This window comes from Lithobates pipiens, unplaced genomic scaffold, assembly GCF_037356315.1.
Source record: "Lithobates pipiens isolate NorthernLeopardFrog02 unplaced genomic scaffold, aLitPip1_a1.2 Scaffold_23, whole genome shotgun sequence".
NCBI classification, from domain to species: Eukaryota; Metazoa; Chordata; class Amphibia; order Anura; family Ranidae; genus Lithobates; species Lithobates pipiens.
Genome location: NW_027507785.1, coordinates 230,444,581 through 230,470,538, shown reverse-complemented (window position 1 = coordinate 230,470,538; position 25,958 = coordinate 230,444,581). Strand labels below are relative to the sequence as shown.

General features: G+C 44.3%; 1 protein-coding gene across 5 annotated transcripts in view; it reads right to left on the bottom strand.

Annotated features, from left to right (window-relative positions):
• The window catches only part of DIPK1A (divergent protein kinase domain 1A), a 233,511-nt gene extending 209,875 nt beyond the window's left edge, over positions 1-23,636 (bottom strand). For 2 of the 5 annotated variants that reach the window (XM_077452909.1, XM_077452906.1), the window contains exon 1: positions 23,483-23,620. The gene's annotated coding sequence lies outside the window, so the exon portion shown is untranslated. Of the gene's footprint in view, positions 1-22,977; positions 23,461-23,482 lie in introns of those variants that run through there. The other 3 variants (XM_077452912.1, XM_077452908.1, XM_077452910.1) reach the window with 3 other exon arrangements.
• Positions 23,637-25,958: the final 2,322 nt, after the last annotated feature.

The window sequence follows — 25,958 nt, the reverse complement described above, 5'->3', positions numbered from 1 at the left end:
ACAATATAAAACACCAAAATTTCTATGCAAAACAATGTACTGCTTTGAGATTCAAAAATCTGACATAATCATACCGCCAAGGAGGTTAAACCATAACTAGATTCCTCATTACTTAGCTTCACTCCGAGGTCCTGTGCCTACCGGGTTTTCGGCTGTCTGAGCTGCCGTGTGCAGGATGACAGAACACGTTCCAGCACAGTGCGGAGAATACATTCTGAGCTGCTCAAGTGCAGGGTACATTCTGAAGAATAGCATGTCTCTTCTGTAATGTTTAAAGTATGTAAAAAGAATATAATATAATATATATATATATATATATATATTATAATTTTATGAATTTAAAAAGTGGTTTAAAAGGCATTTTTTTTTTAAATTAAAATAACAAACATGTTCTTTTGGGGTTCCCCACTGGTGATCTTGTCTCCTCCTCTTCTTTGTCCGCCCCTATAACAAGCGCTTGCTGTGGGGGCAGATGTGCAGGCTTGACCCCAAGCTGAGCTGTGTGCATCCATTGACACAAACGGTTCACCTCAGCCCCACCCCTCGCTCTCTCCAGCAAGTGACAGGGAATGCCAAGTGACAGGGAATGCATTAAGGTAAAAAAAATCTTTTACCTTTAGAACCACTTTAACTGCCCTAGCACATTGAAGTAGAGCTGCACGATTCTGGCTAAAATGAGAATCACAATCTTTTGCTTAGAAGATAGATCACGATTCTCGCAGCGTAACAACATCTTTCACATAAAAAAAAAAAAAAAAATATATAGATTATAATAGATGTTTGGGGGTTTCAAGTAATTTTCTAGCAAAAAAACATTGATTTTAACTTAAGAAACAAGTGTCAGAAAAAGATTTAGACTTTAAGTGGTTAAACTTTCTGCATTTACACATTGTTTAAAAACTTGACAGACCTTCTGGATTTTTTTTTCCACACAGAAGTTTATCCCTTTGATCTAAGGAGGAAGAGTTAGTTACAACAGTTTCATGTTAAAAACTTGGCAGACTGCCTGGATGTTTTTTCGTTTCACAGCTGATTGAGCAGATAAGTCTCCCCACTTATTATATGAAAGAATTGCAAACTCTGCAATAGAGATCTTCAGGGGGGTTGAATCGAGATCATGATTGATTTTTTAACGATTAATTGTGCAGCTCTACATTGAAGGCATCAATAATATACAGTATGTTTGTTATATTTGTTTTTTGTATCCAAGATGTAAAAGTGGAGTCAATATAGCCTAGAGCTGCACGATTAATCATAAGCTGGGGGGAAAAAAAAGTTTAATAAGTAGAAAGTCTCTTTTCATTCTTTTATCAAAAGGAAAGAACTGGCATGTAAAGGAAGGAAGGAAGGAAGGAAGTTTAACCATTTAAAGACCAAACCTTTTCTGACATTTGTTGCTTACAAGTAAAAATCATTATTTTCTGCTAGAAAATTACTTGGGACACCCAAAAATGATACATTTTTTTTTTTAGCAGAGACCCTAGAAAATAAAATGGTGGTTGTTGCAATATTTTATGTCACACCGTATTTGTGCAGCATTTTTTCAAACATACGAAAATTGTGATCTTTATTTTAAGTAAAAGAATTGAGGTTCTCATTTTAGCCAGAATCGTGCAGTTCTAATATAGCCCTACCAGAAAAAAAAAAATTAAAGTAAAAAGAAAAACTGAGAAAAGTAGGTAGGTGACACTCCTTTTGAATTGCTAGTCACCTGAGCATTCTACTGATCCCCTTTTCCATTTGCGCCATGCTCTTACCCAACTACCCCTTGGTTTCTGCCTAGACATTCCTTTTTTTTTTTTTTTTTTTTTTTTTTTTTATATAAGATGTATACTCTATGGATATTGAAGGGCCCAAGGGAAGCCCTGTTATTGATGGGAAACTCCCCAAGACCCTCTGGCCATTACAGCTCTGGACCATGCCATGATCTGTTGCTGTTATATCCACTCAAGATTTTTTCTTTTTTTACATTTCTGGTCTTATTTTGCAAACTAACCCTTGTTACAATTGTCAAATTTAGCCCCTGCATGGGCAGAACTTTATCTTCTTGAAACAACCAAATAAATACTATTGAAACTGAAATTATTGCTGAAAGTCAGAGTTTAAAAAAAATACTGAAGTGAAAGGTTTAGAATGACAGCAAGGGAAATAGAACTTTCCGTAGGAGATCAGCAATGGCAACCTACCTCTCATGACATGTTTCTTTTAAATAAGTATATAAAAAAAAAAAAAAAAAAAAAAAAAAAAAAAAAAAAACTTAGCTGATCTCATCTAAAGCGAGTTTAAAATATCAAAAATTTTCATAAGCAGCTGTCTATTCAGCCCTCCATCAATCCTATACCCAACGTAAAAGTATTTTATTATTCACGTCTTTGTTAAGTCTCTACTTTATGAATAGTTAATGAGTTAAAGAATCAACTTTTTCTGTGTTCTAGATTTCTGCTTTTCCCAAAATATTTTTGGCTATATTTTTTTTTATTCCAGTGAGACAGGATTGAAAAGAAAAGCAGAACTGTTTTTAACACAGAAGACATAGCTGTTCATGCTGTGCTGATTGCAGTTCTCCGTGTCAGTTCTGGAGAAAAATAAAATCATCTATTAGAATCTTGAAAAAAATGGCACAGTCATGGCCCGCAGGGATCCCTCACTTAGAGAGAGCACACTCATCTTCCTCACATTTTGGCAGAAGTACAGGGGACTATTGCAAATCATCTCATTGTGCATATGTAGTTAAATGTCAAACTCAAAAACTGAACATGTAATGACAATATATAAAGGGAACAAACTATCAGCCCAGAGATTTTGGTTTTTATCCAGGCATTGCTTCAGGGCTCTTCCTAGTCCTTATATTGCCTAAGGTGGAATTATCAAAAAGCGCATCCTCCCTTCATATACATTATATATAAAGCCATAAATACAATGCACGCTGTTTTTTGAGAAACAGAAGAGGATTTACTCCCTGGTATATAACACCATGGTTGGCTAGAAAAGAAAAAAAAAATCTATTTTGCTAGCACAAACAAACCCATATGTATTTTTTTTAGCTAGTAGTTTTAAAGTAAGCAGCCAGTGCTGGGCTTTCTTATTATAAAGCCCAGGCTGCCCCTAAAAGCACTGCCATGCAAGCTCCCTCTAGTATTTCTACAATTCCAAAAATAAGAAAGGTAAGGCCCCATTCACACTTGTGCGACTTGTCCTGTGACTTGGGACTGCAACGTCGCATTACAAAAATTGTACCCCATGATTTTCAATGAGTACCATTCATATCTGTGTGACTTCAACTCGCACCGACTTTAAAGTAGTCCCTGTACTACTATGGTGAGACTTTGATGTGAGTTGAGGTCCATATACCTCAAGTTTACACAGGCATTCCCTGATATGTCAAAATCGTGATTTTGCTGCGATTTCAGGGAATGCCCGTGCAAACGTTAGCTCTATGGACCTCAAGTTGCATCAAATTCGGACCAAAGTCTGTTTCCATTATTGCTAAAAGAGAGAGATGATTGTATCCTCTTTTAGCAAATTCAGCTTCCTGTTTTTAGATGGCCTCATTATCTGCTGGACACAAGTGGCAAATGTGAAACATTCATCTGCAATACTTCAAATTTGTTCGATTTCATTTTTTATTTTGCAATATTGAAGATGATATTAAAAACAAATAATTTTCTGCAGGACTGTGTACAGGAATGTCTCTTTGAAAATTCTGCACTAGATATCCCCTAAAAGGTTTGAACAATAAAAAAAACACTCCCCCTTTATCAGTGCTTCTTTTAAAATAAGACCCTTAAATGTAATAAAAACAGGGCTTTCATGGATGAATCTCTAAGGAAGCCAATTGCTGGATCAGAGAGCTACTAGCCATTACATTACATTTTAATTGTGCACACAAATCCTGCTGGCCACTACCAGTGACTGTTTTTTTTGTATATACGGGCCATTTTTTGAATACACTAATAAATTCATTTGGACTTTTATCCTTTGGCCCTAGCACTTCCTCCATTAGCACATGCTTTTTCTTCTGCTAGGGTTGCCTTTTGGAGGTTAGCCTTGGTGGTCATAAGCAGCCTAACTTGAGCCTATGAGGTCTCTGATTTTTGCCCTCTCATCAAAAACCCAGTGCCCAGTGGACAGATAGGCTGATCTAGGACTTGACTCTCAACCGTTTCAACACAAAGGAACCCTTGAAATAGTTCTCCGGTCTCGAGGAACCCCAGCTAAAAGTTAGAAATTTACAACTCATGATACATTAGTGTGATGGTCAGTGAGAGGAATGGTCCTTACACTTGTGGTCATTGAGAAGAATTACCTCCTTACAGCTAAAAAGATCAATGGTGTCAGTGGGAACTTATCTGAGAGGCAGAAATTGCCCAATGCTGAAGGAACACGTACCAACCTCTGGAGGAACCCTAGGATTCCACTGAACCCTGGTTGAGAATCACTGTCCTAGATAGTCTAGTGGAGAAGGGGAAGGAAAGCCTGATCAATTTCCCCAGATGCCTGGTTAAATTTTAACATGATTAATATTTAGATTTCTATTCATAATAAAAAGTAAAAAAATTATATTTGCACAACTTCTGGCATTTCATCTACATGCTGAAGAGCCATCCATGGAGCCATACAGCAAGCTGCCACCCGCTGGGCTGTGCGTGAAAGGATTCCTTTAAAGCAGAACTAAACTCTCCTATCCTTACAGCTGGGTTCACATATGTGCGAATTGGATGCGGGCTTCTGCAAAGTCCAATTTGCCTGACATGCGAGTGTGACCATCTCTCAGAGTAGCTGGTTCACACAGGTCCGTGTTGGCCACAGTCCACATTCCATGTGTGTGTTTGGGTCCGGTTCAATGTGAATTCCGGCAAAAATTCCGATTTGCACCTGAACCAGTGAACAGGAACGCACCAGACCCCATGCTGGGAACCGCGGCCGCACATTTGTGAACCCGGCCTTGCAGTGAAGAATGCTGCCATCTTAGCCATGTAATTTGCAGTTAGCATTGTGCTGCACGTGACCAACTATGACACCAATCATTTGATGGGTTAACAGTTTTGTTAAGAGCTAATCTAAGCACAGTAGTAACTGTAATGCCACATACACACGATCAGACTGTCCGGAGGACAAACCACACCACACCACACAAGGGTTTAAAATAATTTATTGCACAGCTCCGGGGGTCTTCTTCTGTCTTGGGGGGGGAGGTCTTCTCGCCGGACTCCGATATCTTCTGCTAGCTCTTTTACTAGCGGAGGAGCCCGGCTTTCTTCTTAGTCACCGCCCGGGGGTCTTCTTCCGACTTCGGGGGTCTTGTCCCCCTCTTCGGTTCTTGTCGGGCCTCAGCTTTATTCCTTTAGCTCTTTTACTAGCGGTGGCCCAGTTTTCTGTCGACGCCTCTTCTTTTTCCGACTTCGGGGGTCTTGTCCCCATCTTCTGTTCTTCTTGCCAGGCCTGCACGCCTTCTTCCAGCTCTTTTACAAGCGGTGGCCCGGTCTTCTATCGCCGCCTTCTGTTCTTGTTCTTCCTCCTTGAGATTATGATATCACAGTCTCAACATCCTCTGGGACTGTGACATCAAAAGGGGCAGAGACATCACCCGGCGATGTCCCTATATAAGTCGCCGCACACCGCGTCCCTGTCATTGCGGCCAGAGAGAGCGTTGAGTCAACATCTCAAGGAAGAAGAACAAGAAGAGAATAAAAGGCGGCTATAGAAGACCGGGCCACCGCTTGTAAAAGAGATGGAAGAAGACGCGGAGGCCCGGCAAGAAGAACCGAAGAGGGGGGCAAGACCCCCGAAGTCAGAAGAAGAAGAGGTGGCAGAGACAGAAGACCAGGCCACCGCTAGTAAAAGAGCTAAAAAGGAAGAAAGCGGAGGCCTGGCAAGAAGAACCAAAAGAGGGGGACAAGACCCCGGGCGGCGACTAAGAGGAAAAAAGCGGGGCTCCTCCGCTAGTAAAAGAGCTAGCAGAAGATAATGGAGGAGCCCGGCGAGAAGACCCCCCCAAGACGGAAGAAGACCCCCGGAGCAGTGCAATAAATTATTTTAAACCCTTGTGTGTTTTTTTTTTTTTTACATTATTTTACCAGGTGAATGGGTAGGAGTACATTGTACCCCATACTCATTCACATAGGGTGGGGGGCCGGTACCTGGGGGCCCCCGGATTCCGATAAGCCCCCACCCACAGACCCCGACAACCAAGGTTGTCGGGAAGAGCCCCCTGTCTTCATCAACATGGGGACAAGGTGCTTTGGGGTGGGGGGGCTGCGCGGCCCCCCTTTCCCAAAACACCCCCCCATGTTAAGGGCACGCGGCCTGGTATGGCTCAGGAGGGGGGGCGCTCGCTCGTCCCCACACCCTTTCCTGACCGGCCGGGCTGCGTGCTCAGATAAGGGTCTTATATGGACTTTGGGGGGACCCCCCACACCGTTAGTGACGGGTCCAGCGACGTATCTTGACGTGATTGACCTTCGCTAGTCCCGGTTAACTGGAGCCGCGTTCAAAATGAATGGACTTTCCTCCGTGTGCGGGAAAGTCCGTTCATTTCAAAAGTCCGGCGGACTAGCACACACATGGTCGGATTGTTTTTGAGTCAAAACTACTTTCTAAGTCCGCTGGACTTTTGGGGAAAAAAAAGTCCGCCGGAGCCCACAAACGGGCAGATTGTCCGCCGGATAGTCTGATCGCGTGTACGCGGCATAACAGTTCCACGGCATGCCTTCGAAGTAACCATTTTGGGAAACTTTACGGTGCCAGCATCTTCTGGGTGCCTCACTTCATTGGTTGGCATGCTAGTCATCCCGGTATGACTGGCCCAGTACTGTAAGCTTCTGCAATAAAAGCCGGCCTGCTCACTGTTTCTTACAGGACTTCAGTTATGCTTTAAATCTGTGGGTTTAGTTCTGCTTTAAAGGCCATCACTGCTGACCTCTTCTAAAATATGTCTGTCTGCTAGATGGCTATAACCAGCGGCACTGATTGTTCTAAAACAAAAAATCCCAATAGGCTGGCTGTACAGATGTCAATCAGTAGATCAGCTTCTGTACAACCAGCCTGCCCATACATACTGTAGATCAAAATTTCGATTCATATATGGCCATTATTTACTATGTGCACATTAACCATTAGTTATTCAGAATGCAATGAAACCCAAATAACTAGCATTATCAAAAAGAATTCAGTAATGGCAGCCTACAGTTTTTTCTCAATGCAATTTTCTTTAATTAGAGCAAAAAAGGGAAATATCTGATTACCATACCGGTGCCATATGCATCATTTTTTTTCCTTTAAGGTCTGCTTAGATGAGACTTAGGTTCTGCGTTATACAAATCACAGTTATTACTTTTGATGTATTCCATGTGTCTGATTGATCGAGGGATAGAAATTCCATAAAGAGCAAGTATGTTTCTCCATGGAAAAAGGTTTTAAAATACCTCATCGGTCATATAATCTGGGCAAATGTTGATCCACACAATCACACTTCAAAGGCCTAAAGCGGAACTTTAGTCATTTTTTTAATCTTTCCATCTATTAAATCTTCTGCCCTTGTTGTTTTAACTTTGGATAGTAAAACTTTTTTTTTCCAGTAAAAACCTTATACAGCCCACTTCCTGTTTCCTGCCTGGTAAAATGCCTAGGCTTATGACATCATGCACAGCACTCTCTCGCTCTCTCTTGTGACAGTTTGCCAGGAAGGGGGGGGGGGGGGTCATAAGAGGGTCAATGAGAGCTGCAGAGCTGGAGGTGTGTGTAGATCCAGGAAATTAACATTTAGCAGCTTCAGCTGCCCACAGTTAAAATGGATGCAGACAGACTCAGTGGAGGGAGATCTCTGCAGCATATTTGGCAAGTACAGAATCACAGTATATATAAAATAATATGCAAAGTGTTTGGAGGGAAGCTTCAGAATGGTAAAGATGTTATTATAAATAATGTGAGCAGACTGCAGTTTCTCTTAAGGGGTAAACTGCACAAACAATGATCTGGAAAGTACTAAAACTTTTCTAAAGTTCCATCCTTCAAATAAATCACATACACAAATACGTATTATTTACAGATGTGGATGAGAAGGGGTTTTACTTTTAAAGCTGTCCTTGGCCTCATCCCTTTCACTCTACCTGTACCTGCTGCTCAAGAGGACTACTCATTTATATATTAACCAATAGGAATGATAAGATGATTGGGTCAAACATGACTTTTATTCCACTTTCAATATACTTTGTTTGCTAGCAGACAGCAGCCCCAGTGAGTATATGGGTAAACAAATAGACATACATGAATGATCTTGGTGTGATCAAATGCTTTAAAGGGCAGATGAGCAATCTTGGGTCTTACTGATCTCAGTTATCTCTATAGAGTCTTGCTTTTCACAGTTATTTTTAACAGTAAACTCAACTTAGATTTCACAAAATAAGCTGAGTTTACTGTTAAAAAGAACTGTGAAAAGCAAGACTCTGGTGGGTGTATAAAGATGTCCGCCTCCCGACTTCTAACTCTAGGCTTACTGCGGACAAGTGGTGGTGTACCAAGATGGCCGCAATGCAACATCACTTTGGTTGCATATTTTGATGAGTAGCGGCTTTCTGACATCTCTCACCCGGCATCACCACAGCTCAGGGGTTTGGTGCTGTAAAGATTTGTTACAACGCAACAGATACCTGAATGTTCTGTCCCCTGTCCAAAATGAAAGAAAAAGCTTTGCCTTTAGGAATAATTTAAACGCCAGCATTTTACCTAACAAAGAGTTTCAATCTCTTTCATCCAGGATCAATATTTACACATCCCCGTCACACACAATTTACTTAAGTGCCCTTTTTGGGCTGCAGATAAGCAGCGCAGTCTGATCACTGTCACCCCTGGCCCGTGACTGGACAGTAACAGAGCAGCAGCACAATGGATAGCTCATCCCTCTGCTCTTTCCTCCTCAGCATACCAGAACAGGTCATTGTACTACTTTCTGCTCAACATTTTAAACCCTTTTGTGCAGGGGATTACAAGAGATGGGTACAAAAGTCAATAATTAAAAGCATTTTACATGCAGTAAAAGTACATACAACTGAATTGTATTGGTGTTTTCATATCTGCCTGGAGTGTCTTCAGCTTTATAATAGAGAAAATCATCACAACTCTTAACATACTGTCAGGCCGAGCGTCACAGTGGACTGAGCACAGCTAAAGGAGAGCAAATTAAAAAAAGGTTGTAGATCATTCAGCACAAGAACTTGGAAACAAACAAACAATTAAAATATCTGTTTCCTACAGAAAGAAAAAAAAACACCACCATTAGGATCACTACCGCATCATTTCAAAACTATGACAATCATCCGGGGATTACCATTCAGTTAGTCAGAGTATCGTTATTATTCCAAGGTGCCAAAAGCCATAATGCAAACATTTCACAGAATACATAGTAATGAGTCTGTGCTCAACTTCCAACCTGTGGAATTTCACTTTAAAAAGACAAAGAGGAAAATCCAATAAAGATATTACAAAGCATTTAGCTGTATGGCCCTTTAAAAAAAAAAAAAAAATGTTCTGCATGTAATTAAGGAAAGCCTTGTCCCCTAGCTTTCTGACGCATGTGCCAGATTCAGGTAGTTATTACTGCAACTTTTAGAATCTGCTACTATGGCTGCAAGATACTCAAAAAGAATTGCCTGCCTGCACCAGATAAGCAAACTGGCAAAAACTAATGTCAACTTTGAGTTGGCGTACAAAGAGATGCTGGTGCTGAGTGGGACATTTTGAGCTGGGATGCTGCTATGACTAAGACAGCTTTCAGCACAGGAGTCCCTGGTTGCCATGAAGCCAGCATCCGCCGGTGTCATAGTAACCAAGGACTCATTCCCAGAACCATTCAGCTGCCAGCTAAGTGTGGCCATATTGGGATGTTGTCTATATAGCATGAGCATCCCACCCCTTTGTTTACACTGAGCTGTCAGTTGGGGGAATCCCCCAGCCAGTAGTTGAATGGGGCATAACCTACCGTGTTCTAGCTAGCAGGGGAATGACCATGCACTGAGGACATTACTTCCTCAGTGAGTCACCCCTCCCCATGCGATCATGTACCTGTTTGTGATAGATCATGAATCTGTAGCCTAAATAGACATTTGTTGTGCGGTGGAGCGACAGAATTTTATAACATCACTAATTAATTGAATGTTTATGCGTTGGCATACACTGAACAACCTTTCATTCAATATGATCAAAGATTTGAAATTGTTTGACAACAGCTAAATGTCATAACACAAGTCAGATATAACGATCAATGCCTGTTGCTTCAATCAGTTCACTGTTCCAGAAAGACCAGTTCACATTTCTAATCTTCTTTGTTGCTGATGCAGATTCATGCAGTTAACAGAATTTTTAACTGGCACAGCAGACTACCACGTAAATGACATTTCTGTTGCTCTACCACTTAGCCCCGGTTCACATTGCATGTAATTCGCACCACATTCCTGTCCAAATCACATGCGACTCTATGCAGTGCAATTTGAGTCCATTCATTTGAATGGTTCAAATTGGACATCAACTGCATGAAAAAGATGCAGCCAGCTTTTTTTGTTTGCACTGGAACCGGATCACATGGGTGTTCATAGCCATGTGGTCCATTTCAGGAAAAAACGCACTGCGTTTTACAATCTGCTTTTGGGGTGTCGATAACATAATTGACACCCGCAGCAGATCGCATGACCACAGTGCAAATGCTATGCGGTATGGAAAACGCATAAAAATCACTGCTTTTCCCACATCAGTGTGAACCGGGGTGTAAAGTGGAACTAAACCCAAAACAGTTACATTTAAGACATGCTGTGAATGATTACCATTACTGTTGCCTGTACTCTCAAACTGTCAAGCCATCCGACGACTGAAGTCTTAACTGATCACATAAGCAGAACTATGACAACTACAGATCAAATGATCAAATAGAGGCAAACATTGCAGCTTCCTTAGTTGTAAAGGATAGGAGGGTTTAGTTCCAGTTTAAATAGATATTTACCAGAATGGTGTATTTTTTTTCCCACAGATTCTTGTCACTGAGTTTTGCTCATTTGTAACTATTTACCCATATATTCACTGGGACTGATGTATGCTAACAAACCATGAGAATTGATTTGTGTAAACCAGGAAAAAATAAATAAAAAAAAACTTTGAGATACTGTCATTAGCAATCAGATTTCTGTTTCCATTTTCACAAAGATAAAAAGAAATATGTTGGTTGGGGACAATCACAGCTCTGCCTTTGCTTGATTGGTTCTTGCTTTGTTATCTTCCAAATGCAGTAATTCATGACAAATAATTGGTTGGATATAAAAATCAGATTTAGTTTTCATTACTGGCCCCGTTAAAGTGGAACTCTAATTAAGTGTCCACCTCAGGGTATTATTATGCCATAATGGTGCACCTCTGAAAAGCGTATTGTAATGAATCACTTTTCAGAGGGCATTTAACAGGCAGGGGCTGCTTTTCTCCTCAAATTTCCAACCCACCACACTAGTCACATGCTTTAAAAGCAGTTGCAGGGCAGTGATGGCTGAGCCCTATTCACTTAAATGGGTCACATTTGGCAGTGGTACCGCATATCGAATAGGTCAAGCTGTTTAATTAGTGCTGCAAATAAAATTGATACATTCTTGTATGTTAATATTACACCAGTGTCTGGTCTGAAAGACAGGTAAGATTGGGTGTAATTGCATAGCAATGGTAGCTAAAGCCTAGTACACACAGGCCAAATGTTGGGAGGCACCAGCCGGTTCAATAGAAACCAGCCAACATTCGGCACGCGTGTACGGCAGTCCTTCCGACAGAAGCTGAGCGTTCTGTCAAAGGGGCATGACTGAAAAAGGGCTGCCATTCTGCTCCTAATCAGCGCTCAACCATTTGCTGAGAACACTGACTAAAGTGTTCTGGCGGGGGGGCTGTACCTGTCAGAACACAATAGAACAGCAGGGGAGATTGCTGTACTAACGGTCGGATAGTTAGTGGAGCTGAACCATTTTCATATTACTGGGTTTATTATCACTTTCAGAGCTCACTAACACAAACAAATGAAGGGTCTTTGTCTTGCAGTTTTTATTGAGTTGGTTAAGGTTAGAAAATCTGATAGTGTGTATGGAGCATAAGAGTGCTGAACCCTTCCCTGCTAGCACCCTGATGCTGTGCAGGATATTGTTCAAATCCCAACCAGGACTCCATCTGTATGGAGTTTGCATGTTCTCTCTGTGCTTCCATGTCCGTCTACTTTGGTTTCCTTCCACATTCCAAAGACATGTTGGTAGGTTTATTGGCCCTAATTTAAGTGCGTGCGTGTGTTCAAAATAGGAACCCATTGACGGAGAGGGTAGGGAAATGTGAAGCAAACTGTTCTCTAGGCAATTTGATGCTCCGTGTATTGTACAAAGTGTTAAGTGATGTTTTACACTCTGGACTATGCCAATACAAATGTGGCAGCACTTTCATGCCATTACTTTGTGCTCTTTAAGTAGAGTACCACCCTATTTTACAACTTGTGCTTAAAGGAATGACCACCCCCTCCACCACTCATTTTTGGTTAATTAATTTTTTTTTTAACCTTATGTGAAGTACTGAGTGTACTTCTATCCTACCTGGGCCGCAGCCCAGGGCGTCATTTGCTCCTTCACCCTGCTGCCTTCTGGGACCTGTGTGTGTCCCAAAAGACAACGGGCCATTCAGAAAGTGCCGTGCGACTCACACATGCGCAGTAGGAAACCGGCAGTGGAGCCTTCAGGCTTCCCTTAGTTACAATGGCAGTGCCTGCACCCAAACCGATGGACGGATTGGCCTTGGGGGGGGGGGGCTGACATTGCGTGCTCCCTGGACAGGTAAGTGTCCTGATTAAAAGTCGGCAGCTACAGTTTTTGTAGCTGCTGACTTTTAAAAAAAAATTATATATTTCATAATATATATATATATATATATATATATATATATATATATATATGCATGCAGGAACACCGCAACATTTTGTATGGTCTTTCTGGAAGTTTGTTTTGCTTTGTTTGGTTTGTCGAGTTCTTCATGAACCCTTTACCTGAATTAAAAAAAAAATAACTAAAAAAAAAAAATGGGGACCTTAGATTCTAAGCTCCTTGAGATCAGGGACCGACAGGAATGTACATTATCCAAAGTGCTGTGAATAAAATAACACGGAGAGCGTTGGTCGGTTGTTGGAAAAATATACTTGAATTTTTTTTAATTAATGTAAAATTATATTAAATTGTGTTTTAACATATCTGCCTGAGTACAGATATAATGGCAACATTGTTAAATCCTTGCCACTAATAATAGCCTAAAAATCTGCAGCCACGCCAAAGAATTTAAAAGCAGTGCCCAAAATTTCTGAAACATAAAATCATCATTATATTAGCCAGCAGAGAGGGAAGAAAAAAAAGCCTCACTGTATCAGAGAATAGCCCAGCATTCAGTCATATTCCTTACAGGAAACATTACATGCATAATTATTTTAGAACAAACAAAATTGTTATCATAAATCAGAAATACCACAATCCAACTCGCTATATTAAAAAAGGATCGTTCTGAACACATTGTGGAATGTTTTCTGAGATCACCTAGTTGGCAATGTGAATCCCCAACACTTCCACCACACTGGTTCTGATCAAATAAAAATTCTCTTTTACTACTCACAGTTGAAATCCAATCACTAAAGTTTTATGTCAATGTTAATGTTCACACACTACTTTTGTAGGGTGACTACACCTACCTCCCAACCATATTCCTGTGTAGTGATGGACGAACGTTTCGCCCGGCGGTCGTTTCGCGGCGAATTTCCGACTTTCGCCGTCCGCGGGTTCGAACGCCTTTTTCCGTCGTTCGCCCCGGCGGACTTACGTGTTTAATGTATACAAGAACTTTAACCTTTCGTGACACGTTTATCATGTGTTACAGGACAACCAATTGAGACATGACAGCTCATGGACACTTGGACATTCCCCCTAACCTATAAATACACCCGATCCGGTGGCCATTTTACATTCTTTCTTCTGTCACTGTAGGGAAAGGATCCTGTGTGGAGTAGGGACAGAGAAAACGCTAGCTATTTGGTACACAAAAGTTCTTTTCAGGACTGGTATAGGTGTTAGGTCAGCAGCCTGAGTTTCTTTTGTCAGTTTAGATAAAGGGACAGAGCGCTGTATGCTGCTATTTTAGGGACAGCTCAGCCAGATTAGTCTTTCTTCATCATCATCATCATCATCATCATCATCATTAGCTGTTACTATCAGGTCCACAAAAGAGCTGTTCCAGCTAATCGTTCCAGCCTACTCTTTTTTGCCAATTTGTATAGGGACAGGCAGGAAGCAGTGTGTCAGGCAGTGAGGATAATTTTAAAGACTTGCTGTTACTATTAGTTCCACAAAGGTTCTTTTCAGGACTGGTATCAGTGGTACGGTAATAGGCTTGTACACGTATAATATTCTTTCTTCCAAATATAGAAAGAATATTATACTTGACTGCTGCCCTTCTGCTGCAGTCTGCTAATCATTCACAACTCACTTGTTCCACAAAGCTCTTTATCAGGACTGGTAACTTGGTCTGTCTAGGGTGCTACGGTACATAGGCTTGGGTGCGGTACAGTCTGCTGTTCTGTAAGGACCGCTATCGGTCCACAATACATAGGGTTGCCGTGCACTACTGCTGACCGCTGCCCTATACTGCAGCAGTCCTTCAGCGGTATAGGGACTGACGCACAGTCTGCTAAACACTAATACACAACCTGCTTGGTCCACAAAAGTTCTTATAAGGACTGGTAACTTGGTATAGGGTGCTACGGTACATAGGCCTGAGTGCGTTACAGTCTGCTGTTCTGTAAGGACCGCTATCGGTCCACAATACATAGGGTTGACGTGCACTACTGCTGACCGCTGCCCTATACTGCAGCAGTCCTTCAGCGGTATAGGGACTGACGCACAGTCTGCTAAACACTAACACACAACCTGCTTGGTCCACAAAAGTTCTTATAAGGACTGGTAACTTGGTATAGGGTGCTACGGTACATAGGCCTGAGTGCAGTACAGTCTGCTGTTCTGTAAGGACTGCTATCGGTCCACAATACATAGGGTTGCCGTGCACTACTGCTGACCGCTGCCCTATACTGCAGCAGTCCTTCAGCGGTATAGGGACTGACGCACAGTCTGCTAAACACTAATACACAACCTGCTTGGTCCACAAAAGTTCTTATAAGGACTGGTAACTTGGTATAGGGTGCTACGGTACATAGGCCTGAGTGCAGTACAGTCTGCTGTTCTGTAAGGACCGCTATCGGTCCACAATACATAGGGTTGCCGTGCACTACTGCTGACCGCTGCCCTATACTGCAGCAGTCCTTCATTGGTATAGGGACTGACGTACAGTCTGCTAATCACTAACACACAACCTGCTTGGTCCACAAAAGTTCTTATAAGGACTGGTAACTTGGTATAGGGTGCTACGGTACATAGGCCTGAGTGCGTTACAGTCTGCTGTTCTGTAAGGACCGCTATCGGTCCACAATACATAGGGTTGCCGTGCACTACTGCTGACCGCTGCCCTATACTGCAGCAGTCCTTCAGCGGTATAGGGACTGACGCACAGTCTGCTAAACACTAACACACAACCTGCTTGGTCCACAAAAGTTTTTATAAGGACTGGTAACTTGGTATAGGGTGCTACGGTACATAGGCCTGAGTGCAGTACAGTCTGCTGTTCTGTAAGGACCGCTATCGGTCCACAATACATAGGGTTGACGTGCACTACTGCTGACCGCTGCCCTATACTGCAGCAGTCCTTCAGCGGTATAGGGACTAAGAGTTTTGTCACAGGGTGATTTAAAAAATGACAGGCAGAGGAAGAGGCAGGCCCTTCCGCAGGGGTGGTAGGGGTAGGGCAGGAGCAACAGCCTTGAGCCAAAGTGGGAAGTTGCAGAAGGTGCGTTCAATTACTTTAAAGGACGCACCAGACTTGGTTGAGTGGCTCACTCAGCCTTATTCTTCTGCACCCTCCTCATCCTCTCGATCTGCACCCTCTTCTTCACTCTCTGCTATGTGCACCCCCAAAGACACTACCACCAACAACACCACCACCACCACCACATACCTTCCGCTTGAGTGCAAATGGGGGCCTTCATGCTCCAGTGTTTTAATAGGGACCCCCGTATAAAAAGCATGAGGGTCAAGGACCAGTACTGGGTGGCAACGTACTTAGATCCCCGGTACAAACACAAAATGGCGGAAATGTTACCGCCGTCGCAGAGGGCTGTCAGAATGCAGCACTTCCAGGCCTTGCTTCGAGAAATGCTGCATTCTGCTTTTGCGTGCGCTGGCAGAGGAGCAATTCCCACTCCCAGAGAAGGATTTGCGGGTACCAATCCAACAGCGCCTGCAAGAAGAGGCCGGTTTGAAGATGTGTTGGTGACTTCGGATATGAGGTCATTCTTTCAGCCGACCCATCGACAGGTGTCATCCGGATCCAGCATCAGGGAACGCCTAGACCGTCAGGTGTCCGACTACATTGGGTTAACGGCCGATGTGGACGCTCTGAGGAGTGATGAACCCCTAGACTACTGGGTGGGCAGGCTTGACCTCTGGCCAGAGCTTGCCCAATTTGCAATCGAACTGTTGGCTTGCCCCTCATCCAGTGTCCTGTCCGAAAGGACGTTCAGCGCAGCAGGGGGGATTGTGACCGATAAGCGTACTCGCCTAGCTCACGACAGTGTTAACTACCTCACATTTCTAAAAATGAATGAGGCATGGATCTCGGAGGAATTCAACACATGTGATCAGTAGACCATGTATATGTCTATAAACAATTTTTGGAATCAAGCACACAGACCTTCTTAATTCATTTGGCTCACTTCCCTGACCCAAAAAAGCACACCGTACTATATGCCCCTACCCTCCTCTTTGAAGAGGTTGAGCGGTGTCATATTTCTACTGGGGCTGCTTATTATAAGGGGTTCCCACCATCCCTGTGCTGTGCTGACTTCCTCCTGGGTGTTCTTATTATGAGGGGCTCCCACCATCCCTGTGCTGTGCTGACTTCCTCCTGGGGGTTCTTATTATGAGGGGATCACACCATCCCTGTGCTGTGCTGACTTCCTCCTGGGGCTGCTTACGGTGCTGCTGTCAGCGCTGTATGTCACGGAGCTGCTGTCAGCGCTGTATGTCACGGAGCTGCTGTCAGCGCTGTATGTCACGGAGCTGCTGTCAGCGCTGTATGTCACGGTGCTGCTGTCAGCGCTGTATGTCACGGAGCTGCTGTCAGCGCTGTATGTCACGGAGCTGCTGTCAGTGCTGTATGTCACGGAGCTGCTGTCAGCGCTGTATGTCACGGTGCTGCTGTCAGCGCTGTATGTCACGGAGCTGCTGTCAGCGCTGTATGTCACGGAGCTGCTGTCAGTGCTGTATGTCACGGAGCTGCTGTCAGCGCTGTATGTCACGGAGCTGCTGTCAGCGCTGTATGTCACGGAGCTGCTGTCAGCGCTGTATGTCACGGAGCTGCTGTCAGCGCTGTATGTCACGGAGCTGCTGTCAGCGCTGTATGTCACGGAGCTGCTGTCAGCGCTGTATGTCACGGAGCTGCTGTCAGCGCTGTATGTCACGGAGCTGCTGTCAGCGCTGTATGTCACGGAGCTGCTGTCAGCGCTGTATGTCACGGTGCTGATGTCAGTGCTCTGTATTACGGTGCTGCTGTCAGTGCTCTGTATCTCCTGCACCCTCTTGTTTGCCTACCCTGGTCCCTGACCTTCCCTCTCCTCCATTGCCTTCATTAGCTCCATAGTCCTGAATTGTCAGAACAATTTCCCAAATAAAAAAAAAATGCTTGTAGTTATCGATCCCAAATTCACCTCATACATGTATTATGCTATTGTCCAGGTGGTGGGACTACGTGCTACCCCCTAATAATTACCCCGTGGCCGCAAATTCGACCTAAAGGTTTGCGAAATTCGCCTCCCATTGAAGTCAATGGAGCCCGCGGCGAACGGTCGTTTTCGCGAACGTTTGTGTCCGTTCGCGTTTCGCGTTCGCGAAACGTCCCGTCGGAAGTTCGTCCATCACTATTCCTGTGATGTCAGCCAGGCCTGATGGCGACCACAAGCGGCCATATTATAATTCATAATGCAGACATGGTCCACTGTTGTTACCCTCAGTAAACCAGCCACAGAGGCCATGGAGCCATTGCTGGAAAGCATGCATAAAAACAGGTAATGGCTTCTAAGCGGATGCAAGGAATCAGCAGCACTGAAGCACAAAGGCGATGAAAGGTTTAAACAAAAAAAAAAAAAAAGAATTTAGATATTATATAAGCAAATGAATGTGGTTTTGTAACCATTACCATTTAATGTATTCTATTAAAAGCAAGCAGTGCAAGTACCGTATATACTCGAGTATAAGCCGAGATTTTCAGCCTCTTTTTTGAGGCTGAAAGTGCCCCCCTCGGCTTATACTCGAGTCATCGCTGTCTGCCCGCTCGATCAGCGTGTCGAGCAGACAGACAGCGGCCATTCTATGATTCAAAAGCCGCGCCTCCGGCTCCGCCTTCGCCTGTGATAGGCGGAACACTGAATTTCCCAGCAGCCTGTGTTCCGCCTATCACGGGCATCGTCTCATCCTCGTACTACGGACGAGGATGATACGACGTCCGTGATAGGCGGAACACAGGCTGCTGGGAAATTCAGTGTTCCGCCTATCACAGGCGAAGGAGGAGGCGCGGCTTTTGAATTTTACAATGGCCGCCGACGAAGAGGGCACGGGACGGAGGCAAGGCAAGGCAAGGCACGGCACGGGACGGGACGGGACGAAGGCAAGGCACGACACGGGACGGAGGCTCGGGACAAAGGCTCGGGACACAGGTAGGCTGGACACACACACACACACACACACACACCTGTACCGCCCACTAAACATGATGGGATTTTTGTCGTGGCTATGACGCAAAGTGGCTGCTGGATGGTCTTCTCTGTGTGGGTGGCCAGCGGGAATAAATCTGCGACTCAACTATTCCCTTTTCCCTGCCAAAGTGAATGGGTCCTCAGCCCTGGTTCACACTATATTGCCATGCAGCTAACACTGCAAACCCTATTCATTTCCGCACTGCGTTTTGCGATCTGCTGCGGGTGTAGGTGCAGGTAGGCTGGACACACACACACACACACACACACACACACACACGGATGGAGACACACACACACGGATGGATGGATGGATGGATGGAGACACACACACACACAGGGATGGATGGATACACACACACACAGGGATGGATGGATGGATGGAGACACACACACACAGGGATGGATGGATGGATGGATGGAGACACACACACACAGGGATGGATGGATGGATGGATGGACACACACACACACACACACAGGGATGGATGGACGGACACACAGGGATGGACGGACACACAGGGATGGACGGACACACAGGGATGGACGGACACACAGGGATGGACGGACACACAGGGATGGACGGACACACACACAGGGATGGACAGGCATGTCTCACCCTCGGCTTATACACGAGTCAATAAGTTTGCCAGTTTTTTTGGGGGTAAATTGGGGGCCTCGGCTTATATTCGGGTCGGCCTATACTCGAGTATATACGGTACCTGCATTTGCCTTGGCATGAGCCTCTTGCAGTCCACACTATTGTATGTAAAGCAGAGCTCAGAGCGGGAGAAGCAGTACACAATGGTGCCTGATAAAGAGAAACTACTGCAGAGAAGGGTCAGGTCAGGACCCCTTCTGACCTGACCCAAGGGTAGAGTTGCACATCTCAGGACTGGATGGACAGAAAATACACATATTTCATCTGTGTAAATTATATGTTAGCCTGGGGTTTAGCTTTGGGCTTTAGCGTTGCCTGTTTACAACACGGGGTCATTTACTAAAGGCAAATCCACTGTGCACTAGGAAGTACAGTCGCTGTAGATCCGAGGGGGACATGCAAGGAAAATAAAAAACAACAATTTTGCTTGCACATGATTGGATGATAGAAATCAGCAGAGCTTCCTCTCATTGCAGATCTTCCCCTCAGATCTACATGACTGCACCTCCAAGTGCATTTGCGTTTAGTAAATCAACCCCAGAGTGCTTTGGCAAACGAAATGTCATTCAGGTAAGATTTACATGTACTTTAAAGCAGAACTGCAGTGAAAACAAAAATGACCCCTTGCAGCAGGTGTCCCTCAGCACTGCAAGGGTTCAATGTTCATTATGTGAAGGGGTAAAGGAATAAACAGAAATGGATACTTTGATCCTCAGTCCCATGGCAGCCCAGTGTTCTTGATCTCTGCCATTCCTGGGACGTGGGTGGGCCCTCAACATTCTCATATGATGCTGGAGAGGCCATGATCCATTGAGCAGCTAAGAAAAGCAATTTCAGGGTACCAGTCGTGTAGCGGGGCAATAAAAGTGCATGGATCAAATTTCCATCTGTGGCTGACCCTGACATCACCACAAACTTTGATCTGCTGATCGGAGGAGTCGGGTGGAAATTTGTTAACCGAACAGTGACTGCAGCCAATCATATACTGTCACTTTTCGGGCTGCCATAAAATAATAGCTTGCAGGGTGAATGGAGAAATGTGTTGAATTTCTATTCTCCCTGGACTCAAATGAGCAGCTAACCCTTGTAGTGCAAGTGCAGCTCCAATATAAGGCTGGATTCACACCTATGCATTTTTTGTGCTTTTTGCATTTTGCAGATTTGCACTACAGATTGTGTTCCATAGGAAACCATGTTAAATGGATTGTAGTGCAAATCTGCAAAAAGCACTAAAGCTGCATAGGTGTGAATCCAGCCTAAGGGAGAACTTTCAAGTTTCTCTGTGTTGAGCTTTAACCCCTTGTAGTACAGACAGAGACTGTACTACAAGGATTAACTTTTCATTTCCCTGCAGTTCCAGTTTAGGTGCCGGTTCACACTAGCACTATACGGGGAACCAGCGTGATTCCAGTGCCTGTTCCCGCATAGAACTCGTAGGCGGTTCCCGCTGCCCTATGCATACCGCTGTGGGCGTCAATAGAAAGTTAATGACACCCCCCAAGTCGGTTCGTATATCACAACATATTAGAACTGTCAAATGGTTCAGGAAATGAATCGCATTGGTGTGAACAACCACCGATGTCTAACATCGCACCAGTGTGAACCCATCCTAAAAGCGTAACTAAACTCAAAAACAAAAGTAATATATTGTACTTTACCATTCATTGGATGTGGTGGCTGCATTAGTTATCTTTTTTCAAAATTTTATTTCCTTACTTTCATCTGGCAATCAGCCAGCTACACGCAATTGTCTTAGGCTGGATTCACACTTATGGATTTATTGTGATTTTTGCATATTTGCACTACAGAACGTGTTCCATAGGAAATCATGGTTAATGGACTGTAGTTCAAATCTGCAAATTGCAAAAAGCACTAAAACTGCGTAGGTGTGAATCCAGCCTTAGGATGGCTACATTCACTCCTCCACTGTATGCATGGAGTGGAAACAGAGAGCAGCATAGTCAATCCATGGAAAGGGTAGTGTTAGATACATTAGCAGATTTAAAGGGAAAATACATGCGTGACTAATAATTTAAAGCTGAACTCCAACTAACCCTTATTAAGGTATATGTGAACCCTTACCTTGTAAAATAACGCATTTAGATTTAAAATAGAAATAAAAGGCAAAGAGTGTGTAAAGACATTATCATTTTTTTTCCTACGTGATCACATGATCTCTGCAGCTACATATGGGGCTTAAAGAGCTGGGATTGGATGGAGACGTGTCAGCAGGAGGCAGTGAAACAGCAGAACACTGATCTTCCCAGCATACAGTTGTGCAAAGGGGGTTTGTCAGCATGAGTCTGACCATTGGAGGACATGCAGGCTGTACTCCAAAATAGAATGCAAGATAGAAAACTGACCCCCTTGGGAAGGATGTACCCTCGTGCCTAGTTTGGTCCTATATTTACAAATACGAAAACAGCAACTGGCAGAATCAGCGGGTATTTCACACAAAGGAAGTAATGCAAAGAGAAAAGGATACTTTTAACACAAACACATGCAGGCATATATCAGCAATATGACATGTTGGGGTAACACACACTACAAACAGCTACAGATTTTTTTCCCCTTTTGGAATAAAGATTTTACATAAACAAAAACTGACCATTGTAATCACTCCTGTCAATCTTAAATGGTTTGTCTCAACACAATAAAAAAACAAAAAAAAAAAACACAAGATGACTTACTGGCCGATCACCAGATAAACCATGTTACAGGGGGGACTCAGAAAAACGAAGGGGATGATTTACTAAAGGCAAATACATTGTGCACTTTGCTAGTGCAGTTGTACTCTGCAAGGGAGCTTGCTCAAGAGTTTAGTAAATGAGGCGAAGATGCACTTTGCAAGAATTACCCAATCAAATGCAAGGGGAAAAAAAAAAAAAAAAAAAAAGAAAAAACAGCTTTTTTTCTTGCACGTGATGATGGAAGATAGCAGAGCTTCCCTTCCTTTACTAAGCCCTGGAAAAAATTTCCTATCAAAGTGCAGTCTATTTGCCTTTGGTAAATCAACCCCATAGACTGCTGTGTAATGCTACTGACAGATTGTATCATACGTGTCATTTTTGATTTTGGTCATAGTTGCACTTGAATCTCCATTCAAACACTCCAGCAGAACATACACCTGTGTGAACACATCTACTGACAGCAGCTCCCTAGTTACCAGCTTTTTAAAGCATAGTAACACCCGGCAACCAGCTGTCACTGCGCTGAGATCAGATCGGTGTTAGGGGTTCTAACAATTCGCTATGGCTTAGTGCACTTCTCCCATTCCTCCCGGTCTTATTAAAACCAACCTGACATGCTAAATCCCCTCCACAGCCAATTACCGGCTGCAATAAAATAAGTAATTTGTTAAAAAAAAAAAAAAGGGGGGGCAAAAAGTTTATGATGTGATGCCGGATAACCGGCAACTTACCACCTCGCTGGTGCTCCTCCGCCGACCCAAGACAGATAAACAGTCAATTGATTGTGCTGTATGCCTCCCAGGAGTCTCATCTATTAAAGTGCATCTATTGAAGCGCCTGGATAAATACGGTGCCATAGATCAGCCAGTAATAAGGGCGCTCCAAGGGAAGGCATGCTCAGGAAGCTGTGCCCATTAGTAGAAGTTGTGTGTGTGCCCCCACAATCACCCTTCTCTAATTTTACAGAATGTATGGAATTGCATGGAAGTGCTGCCTGCTACCCTCCAATGTGGACTAATGCAAAGCCCTGCTAATGGCTGACTGCATGCACCTTCCTGTCCTGAGGCTGTGCCCTCACCATGGACTGGGTGAACCTAGGTGCACTGCAATCACACAGTCACATGTCCCTACGAGGATGCCATGGAACTCCAGCTGGCTGCACTCTCCAGGAGTAGCCTGACATGCACACTGATGCAGCCGAGCGCCGGCTCAGTGGATTGCCTAAGAATGCATTACCTGGGCTGGAGCTGGCATGGTCAGGAACGCTGCTGAGGCTGGCGCTGCCGTCTTCTCACACGTTAGGTATAGGAGCTCTGGGAAAGCTCTGGGCAGGAGACAGCTGGGAAGTCTCGCGAGATGGCGCCGCTCAGCCGGCGTCTCGCGTGGTTTGCTGCTAGTGTTACATTCCCGGCATAGTTAGAATGTGACAGCCTGGGGCGCTCTCTGCCAGCTTTTACGGCGCTTACAAGTTGGCCAGCTGCTTGACTTTGTATTTAATCTGTGGAAGTGGTTACTGGAGTCTGTCAGCTGCTTGGCGCCGAGAAATCATTAGAACGCTGGCAATGGTGAGCGGGCAGGGAGAGCTCTGCTCTATTCCCTCACCATTTATTTCTATACTTTGCATTGTAGAGCCTGCCCCACAGGCACTACTCTCACCATGGAGAGCTCTGCTCTATTACCTCACCGTGTATTCTATACTATGCATTGTACAACCTGCCCCACAGGCACTACTCTCAACATGGAGAGCTCTGCTCTATTACCTCACAATTTCTTTCTGTACTGTGCATTGTACAACCTGCCCCACAGGCACTACTCTCACCATGGAGAGCTCTGCTCTATTACCTCACCGTGTATTCTATACTATGCATTGTACAACCTGCCCCACAGGCACCACTCTCAACATGGAGAGCTCTGCTCTATTACCTCACAATTTCTTTCTGTACTGTGCATTGTACAACCTGCCCCACAGGCACTACTCTCACCATGGAGAGCTCTGCTCTATTATATAGTTAGTAAGATTGAATAAAGACACCAGTCCATCCAGTTCAACCTCAGTGAGTGTCTACAATTGTCCCTATCCCTGCACATTGCACACTCACATCGGTCCCTACCCTCAAGTAGCCCACATTACCTCACCATGTATTCTATACTGTGCATTGTACAAGCTGCCCCACAGACACTACTCTCACCATGGAGAGCTCTGCTCTATTACCTCACTGTGTATTCTATATTGTGCATTGTACAACCTGCCCCACAGGTAATGCTCTCACCATGGAGAGTTCTGCTTTATTACCTCGCAAGTATTCTATACTATGTGTAGCACTGACCCCCGAAGGAGCTGCTGGTTTTTGTTGGGCTTACCATTACCTCACCTGCTCACTGTGTCCGTCTTAAGGATCCCGTTGTAAAGTGGATTAAAGAATATTAGCTCAGACACTTTTTTCTTTTTCCAAAGATTTATTTGAAAGAAACATGAAGTTTAGCAATAGAGGGTTAAGGGGAGTTCGGGTACCTTGTAATTGTGGGTTAGAGGTATTTTCTTGATCCAGAGGACAAACGCTTCAACGGGCTGGATCTAGCAACCACCGCATAGGCCTCTCTCACTGACCTAGCAGCCGGTGAGATGCTCGAACAAAGTCTCTGCCACAGACTTGTCAATTCAACGAAATCGTTGTGCAATCCTCCACCACAGAAAAACACAACCAGCAACTTGTTGAGAAATTAAAGAGTTGTCACACAGTACCAGTTTCTCTCAGCCGATCCGGCGATACTGTGTGATAGGTGACCCAGGATGCGTCCTCCAACTGAGTCTCCAGGCTCTTCCAGAGATACCAGCGTTGTTGCTCAGTCCTCTCTTGAAAAAGTCCACCCCTGGATCCTCCAGTCGCTTGGCTTCTCCCCACAGGCAAGACAGCACAGGACCACCCCTGGATCAGTAGGCCCCAAGACTTTTTGGCCCACCTTTTCAGTTGCAAAGCCTCGGGCCAGCCGACCCCAAGACATATAGACCGGCAGCACACACCTCAGGCCAGGAGGGCCACGAGGTTGGAATAACGAACCCCAAAAATATGGCGCCTCTACCTTAAGTACCCTTATCCAGAATGCACAGCAGGTGAACCACTTCCACTGAGCTATTTCTGAGTAAAAGGGGTACCCAATGCATTCAGCATGTTGCATTTCCAGCACGTACCAGTGGTGACAGCGACACCCACAGCCAAGTGAGCTGAACTGGTACAGAAACCAGAACTTTGACATAGTTAGTCTGAGCCAAACTGCAGCTTCAGACAAACTTAAATTTACAAAAACAATAGCGTCTGCTCATTAGGAGCAGGGCGCTACATATGCATTGTACAACCTGCCCCACAGGAACTACTCTCACCATGGAGAGCTCTGATCTATTATCTCACCGTGTATTCTATACTATGCATTGTACAACCTGCCCCACAGGCACTACTCTCACCATGGAGAGCTCTGCTTTATTTCTTCACGGTGTATTCTATACTATGCATTGTACAACCTGCCCCACAGGCACTACTCTCAACATGGAGAGCTCTGCTTTATTTCTTCACAGTGTATTCTATACTATGCATTGTACAACCTGCCCCACAGGCACTACTCTCACCATGGAGAGCTCTGCTCTATTATATAGTTAGTAAGATTGAATAAAGACACCAGTCCATCCAGTTCAACCTGAGTGAGTGTCTACAATTGT